At 42.6% G+C, this 22,208-nt stretch overlaps 1 protein-coding gene and 1 long non-coding RNA gene across 9 annotated transcripts in view; one reads left to right on the forward strand and one right to left on the reverse strand.

Annotated features, from left to right (window-relative positions):
* Positions 1–22,208, forward strand: part of ADAMTS12 (ADAM metallopeptidase with thrombospondin type 1 motif 12) — a 1,111,988-nt gene that overhangs the window by 102,288 nt on the left and 987,492 nt on the right. The gene's annotated exons all lie outside the window — the stretch shown is intronic.
* LOC115077027 overlaps positions 351–22,208 on the reverse strand; it is a 27,291-nt gene continuing 5,433 nt past the window's right edge. Inside the window, exons 1-4 of one of the 4 annotated variants that reach the window (XR_003852935.1) lie at positions 2,277–2,406; positions 1,401–1,696; positions 749–891; positions 351–571 (exon numbers count right to left, since the gene is read on the reverse strand). This is a non-coding gene — a long non-coding RNA (uncharacterized LOC115077027). Of the gene's footprint in view, positions 892–1,400; positions 1,708–2,276; positions 2,407–22,208 lie in introns of those variants that run through there. The other 3 variants (XR_003852933.1, XR_003852936.1, XR_003852937.1) reach the window with 3 other exon arrangements.

Consider the following 22,208-nt stretch of genomic DNA (forward strand, 5'->3'; position numbering starts at 1 on the left):
ACCGCATCGAGGGAGGGAGGGAGGTTTGCAGATTGCAGATTAATGCGGGTACATTGCTGAAAATTATCCTCCAGACCAGCAACTGGCCAGTTTGTTAGCCCAACAGGAAGAGACCAAAACTGAGCCCTTTTCTCCCTGCACCCATACTCCTACCCCTAGGGCAATCACTGTATGTGCTTGTTTGACTTCCATCACAACCTTTGCAGCATGGAAATCTCCACCAGCACCAATCCATGCAGCAGGCGCAGGCAGAGAGAAAGTGAAGAAACTCGCAGGCAGAGCTGAGAGTTGAAGGTAACAGAAAATAGTGCATCAGCAGAAAATCTGAAAGTTGGCCTCTTTGAAATACTATCCTAAAGGTGAATACCATTCAAATAAAGCACTATACATCATGCCAAGGGCATATGTTCTTCCGCTATTTATTTCTTTAAAAATTCTTATTAATCACATCCCTGATTTAAAATGATCTCATACCCGATAACTTTAGATCTACTTCTCACCACAACCAGACTTAGCCGGGTAACACTAATATGCAGATAAATCCTTTTGAATATGGACCTCAAGGACTTTGCTAGAATATAAAGGAAAGAGTTAGAAACCAGTAGAACAGCCCAGCCTCAGTTTCAGCAACAGTACAAAGCTGGCCCTGAACAGAAGGCCATCATTACTTACAGGAAGAATTCATATCGCAGCAAAATTCAACTTATTATGAAGTCAGTGGCGTGTATAACCTGAAGGCACTATTTACCTGATGTCAAGCAGAAAGGAAAGCTGCTGCCAGCGCATATGCCACTGTTATCTCTACAAACTTGCTCACATCACCTTGTACAAATCCTGAACAATTCCTCAGCTGCTGGTTTACAGGAAGACCTTTACCTGCTTGCAGAAAAACTGAAACACAAACAGAAACAAGCCATGCCAGAAAAGTAAGCTGCAGACAACAGCCTGTACGATATTCTAATGTCTTCCACACCAAAAACACTCAAGGGAACAACTTTATTTATTTGGGTACATCTGATCTGGCTACCGCAGTACCACCATGTGCTACAACACAATACCTGCACTAAGAAATGAGAAATGTACCTTATGTAGCTCACAGCACATTCTCAAAACTAATTCGCTATTGTGACAAGAGAGATATAAGCATGGTTTAAATATTAGAATGTGAGTTCTGTTTTAGTAAAATCTGCATGTGGTTGAAACCTATAAGACTAAATTAATACAAATACTTCTCCTTGCTTTCAAATGTATAAGATTCTGTCTCTATGCACTGTTCTTGAGGTCTCCCTAATCATGTTCTGAATTCCCTCTCTCTAAGGGTTAGAAAATTCTACAGATGGTAGTAAAGATGTTAGCGACCACCCTAGTAATCTCTGATTTGAAGAAAGACATTAACCAACCTTCTACACTTGTTTCAGTGGAGGGCAGCTCAGGAAACGTTTGGAAGAGGGGAGACTCCTTTGATGTCACCTATATTACTTTCTAATCCATGCCAGAGCTTGCTCTGCATTCTCCTTGTCCCACTCTTCTGGAAACCAGGTTGGATTATCCTCCCCATCAGACAGGCTACTCAGCGCCTACATCAGGGTCAGCAGCTTCTCTGGATCTACTTGATAATGTTTTTCCACTCTTTCCTTCTTCCTTGAAGACAAGTTCTGTCGCAGCTGTGCTCCCTATGACAGATGGGAATGGGATACTAGAGATATGCTTTGGGAAAGGTAAATGAAATGGGAAAAAAAAAAGAAATTTCATTAGTTTTTCTTTCATTTTTTGTTTACAACCCCCGTTCCATCTAAACCTACTGGGCTTTCCACCTTCCTTCCCACTCATCCTTGGGGCCCCTCCCTGCATCTCACCCCACAGCTGCAGGTTCAAAGGGGACAGTTGCAAACCCTAGTCGCTCCTGTATTCTAAAATGGCCGCAGCTGACGATAGCTATGTAAAAAGACGAAATAATATTTGTTTCGTAGCTTTAATGTATAATAATGGATACAGCCCAACCTTCTGAGCAAGAAGCTGCTACCGCGTTTCTTATTATTGGCACCAGACTCACTTTGGTGGCAGTATGAGAACAGTTCTGCCCCACTTTACACACTGCAGCACTCAGTTTCTATCCGTTCACCTTGGGCTGGGAGTGGGGTACCGAGTAAATCTTCCCAGGCGGGAGACACAGACACTCACCGACACCAGCCTTTCTTCATATACATTCAGGTTTATTTAACACTTCCAGCTCACACACAGTAGTAGGCTGCCATACCTCAGGTCAGTGTACTCACTTCACCAGAAAGGAACAGGAACTCCTGCTTCTGGAGACAGGGGGGGGATGATCCCAGCTGGGCTCACATACTTATTCCCGTCCACATGGCTCTCTCCCACTGTGGGAATTAAGGTGGACCAGACTAGATGCCTGGTCTCTTCCACAGGCTAAGGAGGGGAAATAGGACCACTTCTTCACACTGGGCTTCTGGCTGTGGTCTCACACAGCAAAGTTTCCTCCCACACTTGGTCTCCTCTCCTTCACATCTCTAGATGAGGTTGGGGGAGAAATGTGATTTCAGGAAACTTTGCACAATCTAGAAGAGCTGGCAGCCCTAAGTATGACACATTTGTTTCTTCAACTCCTTCCTTAGCTGTGCTGACCTGAGGCTGCAGGCCTAACAGTAAAGTGAGGTTGGAATACAATTCCCTTCCTCACTAAACACCTGTTTCCACCTGTATATTGCACTGCGCTGAGATGTGAGATTTTGAGGGCAATCAGGCTGATGGAATAAAACCCACCCTAAAATTGGAGTTAAATAGCCAATAAGGTTTCTTACCCTGCAAACTGCATCAGACGCACTAAGCTTGCCATGGTTTTTTTGGCACTAAAGCTCTTATTACATATCTGGGCAAGGTTATTGCCGAGAAACCCATGCTAAAACACAAGTAAAACCTGGGGTAGATTCAGTGCATCTTATTACATCGGCCCCAGTGCTCTTTGCCTGCTGCAAGATGGTGTCAGTGGGAGAGAAGAAAGGTTGAACGGGATGCAGAGTTTCTGTTAAGCTTTCCATGAGGGAAATGGCTCTCTCATTTCTTATGATACTTTGCATACTGAACATTTTTGTATTGAACTTGCTGATATTTTTAGACTTTTCTAGCTGCTATTTACTTCATTGGGACTCATGTCCTACTAAAAGTGGCACAGGCAGAAAGCTAGGATTCGGAATCAATATTAAAAAGGAAAAAAATACTTTTGAGCTTCCCCAACTGCTTCAGTTTTGGTAAAAGTTTTGCAGAAAAAGAGAATAAAGCAGAGAATATCAGAAAGCCTCTGCATCGATCCAATGTTGCGACCACACCATCAGTATTTGGTGCAGTTCTGACCACCCTATCTCACAAAAAGACATAGTGTAACTAGAAAAGGTATGGAAAAGGGCAACAAAAATGATAAAGAGGAGAGAGGATACACAGGTTAGGGCTCCTCAGCTTGCAGAAGAGACAGTTGAGAGAGGATATGATTAAAGTATATAAATCACGAGAAGGGTGGAATGTGTAAGGGAGAGTTATTTACCTTCACAAATAATACTAAATCAAGGAGACACTCCATAAAAGGAACAATAGGCAGATTTAAAACAAATTGTGGCCAACAATATTACTTCACTTCACACAAAGTCAAACTACGGTATTTGTCGTCTGCAGATGTGGTCAAGGTAAGTACACAGCAGGGTTTGAAAAGGGTTTGGGCAAGCTCCTGGAAGAAAAAGCCATAAACAATTATTAGCCAGCTAGACTTGGGGAAATCCATTGCTTATCCCTGGGAGTCAGCAACAAGATGTAGATCTACTTTTTGGGATCTGCCAGGTACGTGTGACCCGAAACGGCCATTTTGGAGTAGGATGCTGGGCTCTATGGACTTGCTCTGACCCTGCATATAACTTCTTACATTCTTATGTTAACGCATGCCTACAGCTGACATCTGTCTCATTTCTAAATGTACTAGAGGTTCTTCTCTCCTAAATTATCAGCAGATCCACTCTCTACCTCCCATGCTAAAAAGGTGTCTTTGTTTCCTTAAATTCCCAATAATTTTGCTGCCTGAATATTTTTTCTGGTTCTCATTCTTAAAAACTTGCATTAAATAGAGCAGAAATTAAAACTAAACCATAGAATGTATTCTGAAATACAGTAGAGACCCTAAAGGAAACCAGCATAGGAGAAAACTGAAGATGGAACCAAACATATGCAAAGAGAATGCTGAGTGTATATGCTAAGCCAGATGCACGAACACAAAATGGAAAAACTCTTTTGGTACATCTGATCCTTATTCACTGCCTGCAACCGGATTTTTAAAAAACATAGTTGAATTCCAATAATAAGCACAACAATGAGGAATGATAGAAATCACCGAACCAGTCAATGAATGCCTGAAGATGGATTTATTAGCTTCCATGGGTGAAATGAAACCAGCAAGAGCTGGGACAAATTTAAGGACATTTCTGCTTCTTGGCAACCAACTGACAACCTGTGAGTTCTCTGCCACAGGGGTAAGGGGAAAGAGATTAGAGTGCACTTGACCTTAATGGCACAACTTCCTTGAGGTTGCTCCTGTTAGTCTCTGAGGCCACTGCTATGTCACCTGCTTTGTGATGCACCTTGGCTACACCTTATATAGGTCCTTGAGTTAGCAGAGTAGGACCCACACACACACTTCATGCCAGCTAGGCTGTGCTGCCACTTTTGCCTCTGCCATCGGCATAGCTTATACATCTTTGCAAGCAGGTGAGCTTTAAAATATTTGCAGCTTGTTTAACCATCATGTTATTAATCTCTCTTTAAGCTGATGGGAATGATCTCTGGGCAAAAATACAAATGCTGAGACTTTGAAAAGCAACTTGAAAATGCCTTTTCACATTAATCGGTCCCTCTCAATGCCCATCTCCCGTCTAAACTTTTTTTCAGTCTAAGGGCTTGATTTAATAAGACTTGTCTCCCATTCTGGGAGAACAGCATAGGGAATCGGGCCCTACAACTGATGTTCCTCACTGTAAAAGTGCCAGATTTAACTGCTATGAAACTTTGAAGAGACACTTCATGTTGTGCAGCAGAAGGAAATATTAAAATGAAGAGGGGCGAAAGAGAAAGGATGAAATGAAACAAAACAAAACAAAAGGCACAAGGAAGAAAAGGTAGAGAACTAATGATTTTTCCGTAGGCAGAGACTGAGAAAAAGCCCTTTGTGAATCAGGGCCATAGGAGTCATAAGAAGTAAAGGATGTGCCAATCTAGGGAAAATCCAAGCATATTTGTTGAAATCTGATGAGTCGCATGGAATCTGCCTGATGCGCATTTTCATGAATTAGCAAAATCATTCAAAATCCCATGCAGATTCACTGATTGGCAAAAATCAGCATCAGATTTAAAAAAAAAAATCCAGCAAACTAGCAAGCGCATAAAATTAATTCTAAAACTTTTTTTTTGTAAAGTTTGCACACTTTTTTCTTTTTTCAATGGCAGCTTCCTCCTGCTCCTTTAGGCCTCTCACTCAGTCAGCACTAGGGCTGGGATCTAGTGCCATGAACCTTCACTCACACCTATCCAGTGATTTCTTTCCATATTTTATATCCCTTTCCAACTTTCCTAAATCCAGTAATTGCAGTGATGATCCTAGGCCAGAGAGTGCCTTCTTTAAGCCTCCAGTCAAGGTCCTAAAATTTAACTATTAGGTGTCGTCATTACACATAAGAGGCAGTCCCTTCTCTATAGAGCTTACAATCCAGTCAAGAGAAATATACTTGTCAAGCAAGAGTCTGTGAAAAAGCTATTTAATGTAGAGAAGTACTTAGGATTTAAAAGTATCTTCAAAAATGTGAAGTTTTAAACTGGATTTGAATGCGGCCAGAGAAGGAGCATGACACATGGACCCAGAAAGTGTATTCCAGGCATACAGTACAGCAAGGTGGAAAGTGTGGTGGGGGAGGAGAAGACACAGATAAGAGTGACTTGATGGATGACTGGAGTTCATGAGGAAGGGTGTATGTAAGCAGAGAGAAGAGAAGATAGGTAATGAGGAGCCGCAGAGTGAATGTATTTATAGGCGAGCAAAAGAAGCTTGAACTGTATGCGAAAGCAGACAGAGAGCCAGTGTAGGGACTGAAGAAGAGTTACATGGTATTAGCGACTTTGAAGATACATAAGTCATGCAGCTGAATTTGGGATAGATTGCAGGGGCGAGAGACAGTTCAGCGGGAGGCCCGCAAAAATTAATTTGCAGTAGTCTAAGCAAAAGGTGACAAGAGCGGATAAGAGTTTTGGTAGCATGCTCGGAAAGGAAGGGACTGCTGTTAGCATTTTAGCAGTGTTGTGAATGCGCATTGTGAAGGAAAGAAAGGCATCAAAGATGACCCCAAGGTTACGGGCTGAGCAACCAATAAGATAAGAATGCAGAAACAGAAAAAGAGGGAAGAGGGAAAGTGGGTTTGGGAGGGAAGCAAATTTGGGTTTAAAGCCCTGTCTGGCTTGGAGAGCAGAACACCTTAATAAAATCAAACCCAGGTCCCTAAGCATGGCAGTGCACAGAACTGCCAGGGTTACACTAGACCAGCCCCAAGTTTGCATTTATCTAATAAATAAGGGAGAGAGGAAAGAAAGGAAGGGAAAATATTTTAAAAAAACACAAACAAACAAGGCAGCTGAGAAGATTTACTCCACTTCCAGCCTCAGGAAGGACTGAATATATTTAGAAAAGAGGCAGCTGTGCAACTGTACACAGAGCCTAAATTTCAAACCTATCTGTGGTACAGGATTTTCACGCATAGAGATGAATGTTAGTACTTAATCAACTGTGCGGCAGAAGCTAAACAATTTATAAAATACTGAATATTCCTGCTCTGAAAATACATGTGCAAGAAAACGCATACTTTGTCTACCCATTTTATAATCATACGCACATATATTAAATGTACAAAATATGGAGTGCACAAATAAACACCCAGAATTAGGAGGCAGGTATATTTTAAAGCATGCACAAATACTTGGAGTCGCCAATTCACTAATACCTTCTCCAATTCTCACAGCCCTTCTCCAGATCACCTACATCCTGTACACTCCACCCTGAATCTCTACCAGTTCACCCACACCTCCCAACCAAATACTATAGACGAGCCTGATTTCACTTGCGCATGTCAAATAGGTGTAAAAGTGCACAAACAAAATAGCAACTACTTCTGAACCCCACCTCCCTCACTCCCCAGGAACGCACCCAGACCTCTCCTTTTTTCCCTGCTAAAATGTACACATGAAACAAAAAATGCACGTCTACTCTCGTTTAGAAAAAAGCAGGTGCATTTGTATATGCACCTTCAAAAAAAGACTAAAGACATGGATATTCACACAAGCATTCCCAGACTCAAACTGATCTACCTCACCCACGCCAATCCTTACCTTCACATACACCATGACTAACCTTCATGTTTGAATTTTATATTATTTTACACTATCGTTACATGTTTGAATTAATAACCTGTCCTTTCTCTTCTCTCCCTGCCAAGTTCTAATCTCCCTGTTATTTGTAACTGCCTTTTTCCGCACCATTGTTTTAGTTTTGTTTACGATGCACACTTGTTTAATGTGAACCAGCATGATGGGACTGCGTTCTCGAATGCCGGTATATAAAAACCCTAAATAAATAAAATAAATAAATAAAAATATGCTATGTCGACGCAGAAAATCCCTTTGAAAATTCACTTCGCAAGTGACTCCCTGCAATTGCAAAGAATAACTTTTATTTCCTAATCACGGCATAATCAAATGTGTTATTTTTCTGTCAGGATACTACACTGAGAATACTACACTGTTTGAAACCTCTACTATAAATACAGAATTTCCACACTATCCTACAAGCACTAATATTTTCAGACTTAGACTACTGCAACTTCTTATTACTAGGCCTGTCTTCAAGCTTACTAAAACCACTACAGTTACTCCAAAATGCCTCTGCTAGACTACTACTAGGGACAAGGAAATTGGACCATATCACCCCCTCACTGATGGCACTGCACTGGCTTCCTGTTCAATCCAGAATTAATTACAAATACTGACCAATGATTACTAGGAGTGACACTTTAATAGTACTCACCACAGAGAACTCTAAGATCACAAAAAAAAGGACTTCTAATTGTGCCTTCTACTCGGTACACACATCTAAGGCAAATCAGGAACAGAATGTTTTCCACAGCAGGCCCCAAGTTGTGGAGCTCCCTCTCAGAGTCATTACGCCAGATAACAGATAGAAAAAATTTCAAACATGAACTGAAAACATGGCTTTTTAGAAAAGCTTACAATTTAACATAAAATACCAACATACTGAAAACTTCATCATCAGTACAAGAGACAATGGTAGTGAAATGATAATAAGTACTGAATGATGTAAAGTATATAAGTAGTAGAATTAGAATTGGTATTTGCCATAATGCCAACTTAGAAAATGTAAGAATATGAAATCTATAAACATGCTGTCATGTTGACCAAGAATATGCACGAATTTGAACAAGAACATATTTGCTGTGATGCTGACCTAGATTGTGAATGCTAGCCCAAAATGTGATTGTTAACCAAGAATATGAACGCTGATTTTGTAAACTGTTGTGATCTTATTCTGGAATGACAGTATATAAAACACCCAAATAAATAAATAAGTAAGCTGAATAGCCATTATAGGTAGGTGACATTATCCAGCGGCACCAAACGGACTTCCCTCTTCATGATAGTACAACTTTGAGCTCTACTAAGCATGTGGACATTGCCTTGTGAGCCTCCTCAGTCAATTTTTGTTTGAGCCCAAGCACAGACATGTGCTCTGTCTCTCCTGAAATTTCTCTCTAAATTATTTTAAATTCTTCATTTTTTCCATCAATTTTTGTCACCTGGCAGCTCCATAAAAACACTTTTCAGTGCTAACAAAAAAAAAAAGTATCATCAGTTTTTCTCCTTCTCTAAGAGGCCTGCACAGAGTATTGAAGAAGTCAAGGCCCGGTGTATTATCTTGCGTGATGCACGATACATCAACAGACTCGATGCACAGTACATCAAAGCATCCAGAGCATGAATCATTGAAGTATTCAGTGCTGACTGATCAATCAATGCAGATGGTGTTGATGCATTCCATCTTAGCACACAATACACAACACATCTAAAATGAAGCCCCTCACTTTGTCGACATATTCCAAAGCCTTGGCACTTTAACTGCTCGACGCAACTGGATTAACACACTAGGACCCTGATAAGGGAGCACATGGCACAGCACTGATACAAGTAGCACTTCCATCCATACAGCATCAAAGCATTACCCCAGATTCCTCAATGTGATCAGAATTACATTCATCTAAACATGACAAGTCTAAATCTTCAAAGTCTTCAAAGCATTCTACTCTGTCCAAGTTGCCAAGCCTATTAGCCATTCTACCAATGCAGTTAATGGTGCATCAGATCTGCAGGGGATGGTGTAAGATTAACACTTCCTTCTCCAATCACCAGAGTCCTTCCTCTCCCCCCCCTCCCCCCAGGTTATTGGTGGAGGGGTTTCATCTGGAGACACCAGATCCGATATGTTCTATACTCCGACTCTTTTTGGATTGTCCATAGACCCAATCACAAGAACCAATCCTTGTATCAGAAGAGGATATACCACCGCCTAGACTGGGTCAGAGAACGTATCAATTGGTGGATCAGATTATGATTTTGGTTAAAAGTTTCTTTTCTGCACTGTCCAAGCAAACCTGTCCTTCAGAACCTGGCATTGGCAATTCTACCTAACATAGTCCCATTTTCAACCCTAGGGATGAACACATCCTTGAATCCCATTCTTCAGGCTTCCTCCTACTCCTTTGCAGTGGAGACTTGTAGATTTGAAATGATGGACCACTTGGCATCATCTGCACTCCTGCCAGAGGAGCCTCCAGAGTCACCTTCATCATCGTTGCACTCCTGGGTGACTGATCTTATGCCATTGGGTTCAGATGAGGACTTTATAGGCATACCTTCTGATCCTCTGCTGGAGCCACCAGACCATAGGTTACCTCTGAACAACTTCTCATACCCTATGATCATCGAAAAGATGGGATGCACCCTGTGTCCATGTTCATAAAGACAAAGACCCCCATTCTGACCTTCTAGGCCTTCTACAAATCCGCAATACTCCATCAGTACCAGTAGCTTTACTGATCCAAGCTATTCTTAGCTCTCTGCAGATGAGAATGTGGGACACCTCTATTTCTGCCATGCCAAGAAAATTGGATCTGAAGAACAGGGTTCAACAGTCTCTGGGATTTGGTATCATGCAATTGCTGCACCATTCAGTGATAATTGAATTCACGATGAAGAAAGCTAAAAAGACAGGGATCCATTCCAATTCATTGCTGGGAAAAAAAATCACCAGTTTCTAGACCAGTTTAGCAAGAAAGTATTCCAAGTTTCCATGCTGACTGCATGAATTACTATTCATCAGTTCTGCATGGTGCAGTATATCTATGACTGCCTGCAAAAGATGAAGCCTTTTCTTCAACCAGAGAAAGAATCTGTGAGCTATATACAGCGTTCTTTGAATGCAAAAGAAAGTATTCGTCATGTTATACATTCGATCTATGAAGCTTCCGATTCAGTTTCTAGAACTTCCGCATTATCCATTGGATTATGTCATATGGCATGGCTTAAGATCAGCAACATTTGAGAGGACATGCATGAGAAACTAGCAGACATTATCTGTCTCTGAGATAACCTTATTAGAGAAAAACTTAAGGAGCCCATGGCACAGATAAAAGTCCAGAATGTAGCTGTACAATCCCTCTCAACAGGCCTCAAGCAGCCATCCGCACACAATGGCTTTTCTATCATTACAAGCAGCCTTATTTTCACTGGCATCCTTTCTAATCTTGTCAAAACTACCATCCTTGACCTCTTGCAACTCAATATCAGCAGCCTCTTTCTGCCAGACCTAGTCAAAGAAAACACAGACAGCAAAAAATGGCCTAACCAGCTCACCCTAAACTAAGGTCTACATTTTTTATCCCTTTGCACAATCCACATCCCTCTGTTCCGGGTGGGGGCAGAATCCCGTTTTTTGTGGACAAGTGGTGCCTTATCACCAAAGACCCTTTCCTACAAATAGTGCACTCTGGGTACTGCTTGCATTTCTCTTGACTATCTCTTCTCTTGCATTGTTCTGTGCTTCAGCTGAATCCATCCCATCTTCCACAACTATGTCTGAAAGTTCAGACATTCTTACAGCAGTGGGCAATAGAACCCATACCTCTGAAACAACTTATGCAGGGTTTTACTCCCAATATTTCCTCATCCCCAAGAAATCAGGTGGTTTGTGGCTGATTTGGATCTGAGCCATCTGAATAAGTACCTTCACCAGGGCCTCTGTGACATCTTTACCTACTGGAAAAACCTTCGTGGAACAAATGACCCAGCTGATAACTTCGCTGAAGTCAAGATAGAGCTAACCCGCGTTACACAGCCGGCCAGTTCGACTGGCTTTGCCCACCCATAACGTCATCTTCAAGAGACTCTTTTGCTGTTTAAACGTGCGGCGACGCCAGTGGCGTCGTGTGACAAAGGAGCGAGACAAAGGGGCACGCCCCTTTGTTAGCCCCTTCGTTAGCTCTGAGTTAGCTCCAACACTTTGAAAATCAGTCTGTATCCTTGAAGTAGAATGGAAATACCAACGGTGATGGGCTATGGCAGATATGACTCACAGTTCATACATAAAAAGCGTCACTCTATGCAAGTACATACTCACAGATCTTTTTTAATTCACATTCCGCTAAGAACTATGTTATCTACTATTGTACTACCGGTGCTAACCTTCTTGTACTGTAACGCTCAGTCTATTAGGCAAAAAACCCCTATATTTGTGGATCTGTTGAATGAGAAAGAGCCTGACTGCTTACTTATAACCGAATCATGGCTTACAGAGTCAGATTCGGTGATAGTAAACAGTATTTGTCCTACCAATTACTGCGCTTTTTCAGTTGTTCGAGCTAGGCGCAGAGGTGGGGGTGTGTTAGCTTTTATTAAAGCCTCTCTTAAACCTGTAAGGAAAATAACCCATAATAGCGATCCCTTCGAACTTTTGATAGTATCTACTGATTATCTAAATGTGGTACTAGTATATTGTCCACCAAGAACTTTACACACACATTTGTCAAAATTCTTAGAACTCATCTCCTCTTTGTCTTTAAACTTAGCAGAAACTATTCTTATAGGTGATTTCAACCTGCAAATAAATAATGATTCCTCATCTACCATTACTACTTCTTTCCTAGATGCTATGTCTGGACTAGGTTGGACCCAACTCATTTCTGATCCCACTCATATCAAAGGAAATACCTTAGACCTAATTTTTTATAATTCTTCATATTTGAATATACCATTAGTTGATTTAAATAATCAATTGGTTCCGTGGTCAGATCATCATCTTATTTCTTTCTCGACCTCCATTTTACAGAAAGGTTCAAGTGATACAGTTAAACAACTTAAAAAAAGGAAACCTATAACTGCAGAATCCTTTTTAAATGCATTTGCTGATAATATACCTCTTGAACTTGCCGAGAATGTTGATAAATCACTAGAAGAGTGGAACTCAGCTATCTTGACAACTCTAGATGCGGTTGCTCCTCTCATAACACAAAAAAACTCCCAAAACAAATTGAATTTTCCTTGGTTCAATAGTACTTTACGTATGATGAAAACCGCTTTAAGAAAAAGGAGCTTGTCTGGTTAAAACAGAACTCTGAAGCACTGTTTGACTTCCACAATATGTTAAAACAATACAGAAATGAAGTTAACCTACTAAGGAAAAGGTACTATGCGGATAAAATAGCACTTGCAAACAATAATCCGGCAACATTGTTTAATATAGTAAAATCACTAACAACACTGATCATGCAAACGCACTTCCTGAAATCACAAATGAAACATGTGAACAAATATCTAAATTTTTCCAACAAAAGATTGAAACGATATCTCAGGAACTTGCCACTCTACCCTACCCTACCCAAACTATAAACAACAATAAGTAAATTCGGAATGGACTGACTTTCACTCCATTACTCCTAAAGCTATTCAAAAGATTATAAGCAAGCAAAAAATTTCAAATTCCCCACTAAACCCTTGCTCTGGTACACTATTAAAAAGTATCGTTGAAAAGTATCCTGATTATCTGTGTTCACTTATTAATCAATCTCTGGAATCTGGAAAGTTTCCTGATTTATTAAAACAAACATCAATCTTGCCTATTTTAAAGAACAAAACTTCTTCATTTATGGATTTTTCAAACTTGAGACCTATTGCCTCTTATGTTCCTTAGCAAAAATTTTGGAATCGGTAGTATTACATCAACTCAAAGACTATCTATCGGAGTTTGACATACTTCACCCAAACCAGCATGGCTTTAGGAAAGGACACTCTACTGAGACCTTATTGTTATCTCTTTTGACACTTTCCTTAGAAGTTTCGATTCTTATACTGTGGTCATTTTATTAGATATTTCAGCAGCGTTTGATATGCTGGACCATAAACTATTGATGTCTGCTCCACAATTTATAGGTATAAAATCTACAGTCTTAGATTGGTTTGGGAGTTTTCTCTCAGATCGTATCTGCCAAATTAATATAGGCGCTTGTTCCTCTCAAAGTTATACTCAATCAACAGGTGTTCCACAGGGCTCTTCATTGTCCCCAATACTGTTTAACATTTATCTCTTGCCTCTGTGCCAGATTCTGGCTTCTCTGAATGTCCAATTTAAACTTTATGCTGATGACATTCAGTTATTTGTTCCTTACAAATCATCCTGGTCCGATACCTTCTCTCTGATTCAAATATACATCAGTACAATCGAACAGTTGTTGGCCCATAATCATTTAAAACTGAACAAAAAGAAAACAGAACCTTTGTCTAAGCTTTATATCAAATCCTACTAATGCCCCTCCAGCTAGTGTAAACTTAGGTAAAGAAGTGATTCAGGTTACTAAGTTAGCACGTAATCTTGGAGTGTGGATTGACACTAATCTATCTCTAACGCAACATATTTCCAAAGTGGTAAAATCTTCATTTTTTAAATTACATGTTTTAAAACGATTACGTCCTCTTTTATTTTTCCATGATTATCGTTCAGTACTGCAAGCGCTGTACTGAAACCACCATTACACCATTTACAACTGGTCTTGAATTCTGCAGCTAGACTACTTACTGGTACCCCACTAAAACAAAATATTTCACCAATCTTGTATAAACTACACTGGTTGCTAGTCAAATATAGAATTCAATACAAAATTATCATTTTAATACACTCTCTGTTGAACAATATTGATTCTACTTGGCTACGTTCCACGTTGCGAGTTTATAAACCTCAGAGAGAGCTCAGATCAACAGGTAAAAACTTACTAGAAATTCCTTCAGTAACAAATGCAGCACTGAATGTGACAAGGAATAGAGCTTTCTCGGTTGCTGATCCCATTTTATGGAATGCCTTGCCAGACTCTATAAGGTTAATATGTAGTCAAAAGGAGTTCAATAAGGTTTTAAAAACTCATATTTTCCAGGAAGCATTTAAGGATTTTGAACCTTCTAGTCAAACTAAGTAAGGTTAAGTATGTTTAAACTATATTGATTTGCTTGTTATTCTATTTCTGTTCTTTTAGTTTTTAATTGTAATGGCCAAATTCTTATTTTGTCATCATTGATTTTATTGATTATGTAACATATTGTATTTTATTTGTACTTTGTTTTAACTTTACTTTTATTATTTATCTAATTTTAATTAATTTTTTAATTTTGTTTTTGTTATTTTTGCTAATGTAAACCACTTTGGTCAGTTATTTTTACTGGTAAAACGGTATATAAACTTGATAAATAAATAAATAAATAAATAAATAAATACTACAAATTCAAAATGAACTCTCTCACTACGATTCTTCCTTACATTCAGAAGGACAAATGGATGTGTGAGTTGGACCACAAGGATGCTTACTTGCACACACCCATCTACCAGTCACATTGGTGCTACAGTGCCTTCTTCACCGTTTGAACTCAGGTCTTACCACTTCTTAAGTATGATCCACCGTAGTGCCTTAGCAGCCTACCATGATACAGTAGACAGTAAGCCCATATCCACTCATCTACTAATATCTAGATTCTAGAAAGGAGTGTTGTACATCAAAATCCCTGTTCAAAAACCTCCTATAATGTGGGATCTCAATGTGGTTCTTTCCCAATTAATGAAACCTTTGTTTGAACCTTTGGAATCAGCTTCACTAAAATATTTTGATTTGGAAGGTGATTTTTCTAGATGCCATCACTTCTGCTAGAAGAGTCAGCGAACTCCAGGCTCTTGTTCAATATCCTCCATACCTGCAATTTTTTCACAACTGGATGATGCTCTGAACTCACTCCATGATTATTCTGAAGGTGGTCTCAGTCTTACACATCAATCAATCATTCTGCCTATGTTTTTTCCCAAGGCTGCATGAAGATGAAAAAGCCCTTCATACTTTAGACTGCAAACTGGCCTTGGTATACTACAAAAGAAGGATTCAACCACATCATCAAACCAATTAGCTCTTTATCTCCTACAGCCCAAATTATCTGTGATCACTAAGCGAACATCGTCTAATTGGTTGGCTGAGTAAGTGCATTCATCACTGGTACAGCTTAGCAGGATTACAACTCACAGACTCTGTTAAGGCTCATCAAGTAAGAGCTATGGCTTCCTCTATTGCTCACCTTCATTTAATACCTATTAAGGACATAAGCAAAGCTGCAACTTGGTCGTCAGTTCATACCTTCACATCCCACTGCTGTCTGGATAACTTCTCAAAGACTGTCCGCATATACGGACAGGCAGTTTTGCAGAAACTCTTTTCGCTGTAGCCCACTATTCACAGTGGGGACCAGCTTGCTTACTAACAGGCTGATACAGTAAAGCGCGCCGCAGTTACCCGTTTCTAACCCGCTGTGTACTCACAATTTGGCCGCGTAAGTCTAACCCGCTATTCACTATCTGTTTTTACTGATCCTTACCGCTTCTTTTACTCGATGTGTATCCCTTTCCGCCCACGGCATGTATATGTATGTAAACAATCTGATTAGCTATTCCCTCCCATTCAGTAACGTGCGCCCCGACTATCTTTTTAACCTGCTATCTTGCCGCGTCTTTTACCTGCTAATTTACCGCCTACCCTGACCCTGGCGTTAGTGTAACGCCAGGGTCAGGGTAGGCGGTAAATTACGAAATTTCACACGAAAATTCAGTCTCAAACCAAACCAACCCAATCCAAGCGTCAGGCAAGCCCCAGCAGAGAGAGACGAAATTTCACAGTCCCGGGCAAACTTTCCCCCAGCCCCCGCTCACCTGCCCTGGCTGCGGCCACGCAAGCCCCCAGCAGCAGCAGTAGAAGGGCGGCGAGAGAGAGCGGCCTCAGCAGATCGGGCGTTCCCCATGCGAGGCGGCTTCCAGCAGCCCCGCCGGCGAAGGTGAATACACACACGCCGTGACCTCCGACGTCCAGCCGGGCGCTCAGGTCACGCCATGCGTTCATGCGCCTGCTGCCTTGAGCGCCCATATTGGACGTACAGGCGTGCACGTATTCACCTTCGCCGGCGGGGCTGTTGGAAGCCGCCTCGCATGGGGAGTGCCCGATCCGTCCCGGGCTGCTGAAGCCGCTCTCTCAACGCCCTTCTACTGCTGCTGCTGGGGGCTTGCGTGGCCGTGGCCAGGGCAGGTGAGCGGGGGCTGGGGGAAAGTTTGCCCGGGACTGTGAAATTTTGTCTCTCTCTGCTGGGGCTTGGATTGGGTTGGTTTGGGACTGTGAAATTTCATCTCTCTTGCCTGCCCGAAGGAGGGTGCTTTGTTGCGCTCCCTGCCTCCGATCGCCGGCTGCTGGGGCTTGCTGGCGCCGGGCACTGCCGCACTTTTTTTTTAAATGACAGGTTCCAGCACACGAGGATACTGTATAGGCGCTGTATAGCGCCTATACAGTAAAACGGATTGCGCTTCATGGACGCTTCTTGGACGTGCTTTGGACGCGGCTTGCATTTGCATGCCATTTAAATACTGTATCGAGCGGTATGTGATCCGGACTGTGCGCGCGGCAAACGAGCGGGCGCCTGGCACTGCCGCACTTTTTCTTACGCACCCTTACTGTATCGGCCTGCTAGTAAACACTTTGCTGCAACCCTCAACTTGAGACTCCCCACATGTAATGGCTAATTCAAATTGCTTATTGATGGAAAAAAAGCAAGTTTGCTTGCTGTAAACAGTGTTTTCCATAGATAGCAGGATGAATTAGCCATGGAATGCCCACCAGCCTCCCTGGAGAATTGACTATATCGTTAGACTTAGCTCTGGTACTAACTAACAGGTCGATACTGTAACGTGTGGTTGAAGATTTCCCGTCTGTAACGTGCTGGGAGCGCACAATTCGGACACGTAAGGCGATCCAGTGATACAGTCTCCAGTTTCACGCGTCCTTAGCGCTTCTTAAAACAGACGCATTTTATTTTATTTTATTTATTTTAATTTTTTCTATACCGGCATTCGTGAAAATATCACATCAAGCCGGTTTACAATAAACAATGGGTGATAAGCGGAACAGAGAACGAAATAATATGAACTATAAATAATATAGATGCAGTTACAATAAACAGGGAGACGTACAACTAGGAGCAAGAAGAAGACAAGATAGAAACTTTAACAAAGTGTATAAACCTGTAGAATGGAGGAATTTCCAAAAATGGATGTTTGAGAATTGCAATGAATTGTTCCGTACAAGTATGTAGTTTAACAATAAAGGCGAAATCATAAGTAATGAAGATTCTGGATGATAATAATGCTTAGGGGTAGGATACCAGGATGGTTATAATAATAAAATATGTTGATTGGAGGTTGAAAATCGGATAGAATAGTTTTTAATCTGCGTCTGGGAAGGCTTGTTTGAAAAGCCATGTTTTAAGTCTTTTTCTGAAAGTCAGTAAGCAGGGTTCCTGTCTAAGTTCCGTTGGTATGGAGTTCCAAAGCGTGGGTCCTGCTGTGGAGAAAGCCCTATCTCTGTAAGTTATGTGGAGGGAAGTTTTGGAAGGCGGTACTTGTAGTGACTCTTTGTAGTACTCTCTTATGGGTCTGGAGGAAGTATGTTTTATGAAAGGGATTTGTAGGTTGAGAGGGGCGATTTGTTGGATGGATTTGTAGATTATGGTGATTGACTTATAAAGAATTCTGAAATGAATTGGTAGCCAGTGTAATTCTTTAAGGATTGGGGAAATGTGCTCTCTTCTCTTTGTATTAGTTAGGATTCTGGCTGCAGTATTTTGAACCATTTGTAGTGGTTTGGTCCTTTCCGCATGCATATGATATGTAAATGAAGGAATTAGCTATTCCCCTCCGATACTGTGACGCGCGCTCAGATTATCTCCTTTGTAACCCGCTATTTTGCCGCGTCCTTAACCTGTTAGTTTACCGCCTAAACTCTACTTGGTGTTAGTGTGGTGTTCGAAAATTAAAACGGGAATAAAGTGTAAAAATGGGGGTAAAACCAAAGGGAGTAAAGTGTAAAAAACATTGCAGCGTAAGTTGTTTATATATATGTATAAATACCTGTCACTTTCCTGTCACTTTCCGAATCCCCCAGGCGTGCGGTCATCGAGCGGCGGCGGGAGCGGGCGGATGGCGCCCGTTCATCCAGGCGGCAGTGGCGGGAGCTGGCGAGCGGGTGGGCGCGCGTTGGATCCAGGCGGCGGTGGGAGTGTGTTCGATCCAGGCCGCGGCCGGGTGGGCGTGCATTCATCCAGGCAGAGGGAGCCGGCGGCAAAAGCGGCCTCCGGCTCCCTCTGCCTGGATGAATGCACGGCCCCCGCCAGCAGTGAATGAATGCCCGTGCGATTTCGGCGCTCAAGGCGGCCGGGTGGCGTGCATTCATCCAGGCAGAGGGAGCCGGCGGCAAAAGCGGCCTCCGGAGGCCGCTTTCGCCGCCGGCTCCCTCTGCCTGGATGAATGCACGGCCCCCGCCAGCAGTGAATGAATGCCCGTGCGATTTCGGCGCTCAAGGCATGACGTCACGACATGTGACTGCCTTGAGCGCCGAAATCGCACGGGCACTCATTCACTGTCGGCGGGGGCCGTGCATTCATCCAGGCAGAGGGAGCCGGAGGCCGCTTTCGCCGCCGGCTCCCTCTGCCTGGATGAATGCATGCCCACCCGGCCGCCTTGAGCGCCGAAATCGCATGGGCATTCATTCACTGCCGGCGGGGGTTGTGCATTCATCCAGGCAGAGGGAGCCGGAGGCCGCTTTCGCCGCCGGCTCCCTCTGCCTGGATGAATGCACGCCCACCTGGCCGCCTTGAGCGCCGAAATCGGGAGGAGAGGAGAAGGGAGAAGGGACTACCGTAGCAGGCCCGAGCCTTGCTACTTTTTCGGGTTTTTTTTTTTTTGCTTCGGGGGGAGGGGACAGGGCTGGGGCTGCACCGGAGACCGGACGGGGCCAGGGCAGGTGAGCGGGGGCTGGGGGAAAGTTTGCCGAGCATCAGGGAACATAACTGTCCACTTCCTGGTACCTGTCATTTCAAATGTCATTTGAAATGACATTTGAAATGACAGATACCAGCGCGGCCGTGAAGCGTTAGGCCCGCGAACCCAGGATACTGTATAGGCGCTCTATACAGTAAAATGGGTTGCGCGGGCCTAATGCTTGCCTAAGGCTTCGCAGCCGCGGCATGCATTTGCTGCAATTTGAAGAGAGTATCGAGCGGTAGGTGAAGAGAACTGTGCGTGCGGGGAACGAGGGTGCGCCTGACACTGCCGCACTGCTTCTACCACGGCCTTAGAGTATCGATCTGTAAGAAGGTTCACGAGGCAAAGTCCACGCTAGAATTCCTACACACATTCAGTAGAGCTCAAAGTTCTTCTATCTTGAAGAGACAAGTCTGTTCGATGCCACCGGATAACGCCACCCACATGTAGTGGCTAATTCATCTTGCTATCTATGGAAAACACTGTTTACAGTAAGCATTTTTATTTCTTAAGTATAGTCAATGTGTACAGGGATGTAAGACATAAGTACGATTTACAACATGAGAAAAACACAAAAGGACCTTAAGTCAGGCGGCTTACAGTTTTAGAGTATTTTTTGTTTTCCTGAACATCTGATCCATAAGCCATAAAGCAAAAGACTTTCACTAACAAACTTAGCATTTGGGCTGCTGCGAACTAGGGGCTGCAAGGGCTACTTGTGATATTGCACCACTGTACATGAAGGGGCAGATTTTCAAAGGGATAAGCGCGTAACCCCCCGAAAAGCTGCCCCTTCCACCCCCTGCACGTGCCGAGCCTATCTTGCATGGGCTCGGCGGCGCGCACAAGCCCCGGGGTGCGCGTAAGTCCCGGGGCTTTCCTGGGGGGCGTGTTGGAGACGTGTCACAGCCGACGTGTCATCAGGGGACGTTCTGGGGGCGGGGCCGTGGTTCCGGTCCAGGGGCGTTCTGGGGGCATGGCCGCGGCCTCCGGAACAGCCCCCGGACCGGAACATGGCGCGCCGGCAGCCAGCCGGGGCAGGCGTAACTTGTAAAATAAAGGTAGAGGGGGGAATTAGTTAGGGCTGGGGGGTGGGTTAGATAGGGGAAGGGAGGGGAAGGTGGGGGGGGGGCCGGAAGGAAAGTTCCCTCCGAGGCCGCTCCGATTCGGAGCGGCCTCAGAGGGAACGGAGGATGGCTGTGTGGCTCGGCGCGCGCAGGCTGCCGATTTTGCGCAACCTTGCGCGCAACGACCCTGTATTTTATAACATGTGCACAGCAGCGCGTGCATGTTATAAAATTGGGAGTAGATTTGTTCGCGCTGGGTTGCGCAAACAAATCTACTCCCACGCGCACCTTTTAAAATCTACCCCATAAATGCATAAATTCCACTATAATATTAATTGAACAAACCTGTTAAATTAACCTTCACATTCTTAAAAGAAGCAGTCTCCAATGTTGTTGTTTGTGGCTTTCAAGGTCTTGATAGTGAAACATCACTAGGAAGAGCAATGATAAATTAATGGAGAAGAAGAGGCTGAGTAATTTTCAGGATCAGGGTCTGCACTTTTCATAATTTGTAAGAGTTATCTAGAATTCAGTAATATACCCACAAATGATTAGCACTTTAATTCTGATTCTATTGTCATCTGCTTCACATTCTGTAGTGTATTGATTTGCCTGGTAAAAGTAGAACATTTTGCTATTTATTTGTACACAAAACATTTGTAAATATTGCATTATTCATTGCTACACTGGATCTTCAAGGACCTTTCTCAGAGTAATGTCCTAGAATCTCCTCATAAATCATCATCAGACAAGAATAATTTGAGTGTTGTAAGACAAACACATTCAGCTTTGTAATTCTTATTTCAGAATGTCTAAGCAGCCCTGGGGTACCATCATACCTGCTCCTTTCCCATTGGGTTATCAGACACTATCTCGCCAAGAAATTCAACAAGCTGTGAACAGACTACATTCAAGATCAAGGTGCACCAAGTGTGGAACAGCAAATCTAATTAGACTGCCTAAAAATCACAAAACTCTGAGCCCAGAAATAATAGTTAATCTCCTGGAAAGGTTTACCCCTCACTCAAAAGATAAAACATCAGACCAGAGAAAACATGGAAAAAAAAATAAGATGGTCATTTGAAATCACCCATGATATTAGTGTGATATTTTTTTCACCTTTCTCATTGCGGAGGGAGAATAAAGCATGTGGCTGGTGACAATATGATAGAACTAATATGGATTGTGAGTCTTTTTCTCCCAGAAAAGCATATATTGGGCACATGGTAGCATACACAAAATTATTGAATGGCTACAAGATTGAAACTTGTGTCCAGCAACACCTAGACAAGATTTCAAATATTTTTTCCAAACATTTAGGGGCCTATTCACTATAGCTCATAGCAATATGTGGGCATTTATACCTCCCTATGTAAAACTCCATACTGTAAGAGTTGTGCAATCTGTCATCATATTTTCAGGTTTCTATTCATAATATGTACATACAGGACCACACTCACTCGCAACCACCCTGAACAAAGAAATAACTCCAAGACAGTTTGTTGGGAAAACAAAGGCCGCAGCTTTATTTGAAAGGGTCCGAACCACAAAACAAACCACAACTATCGCTCAGGGATTTCATCATATTCCTCCCCCAT

Source organism: Rhinatrema bivittatum, chromosome 1 (assembly GCF_901001135.1).
Source record: "Rhinatrema bivittatum chromosome 1, aRhiBiv1.1, whole genome shotgun sequence".
Classification (NCBI taxonomy): domain Eukaryota; kingdom Metazoa; phylum Chordata; class Amphibia; order Gymnophiona; family Rhinatrematidae; genus Rhinatrema; species Rhinatrema bivittatum.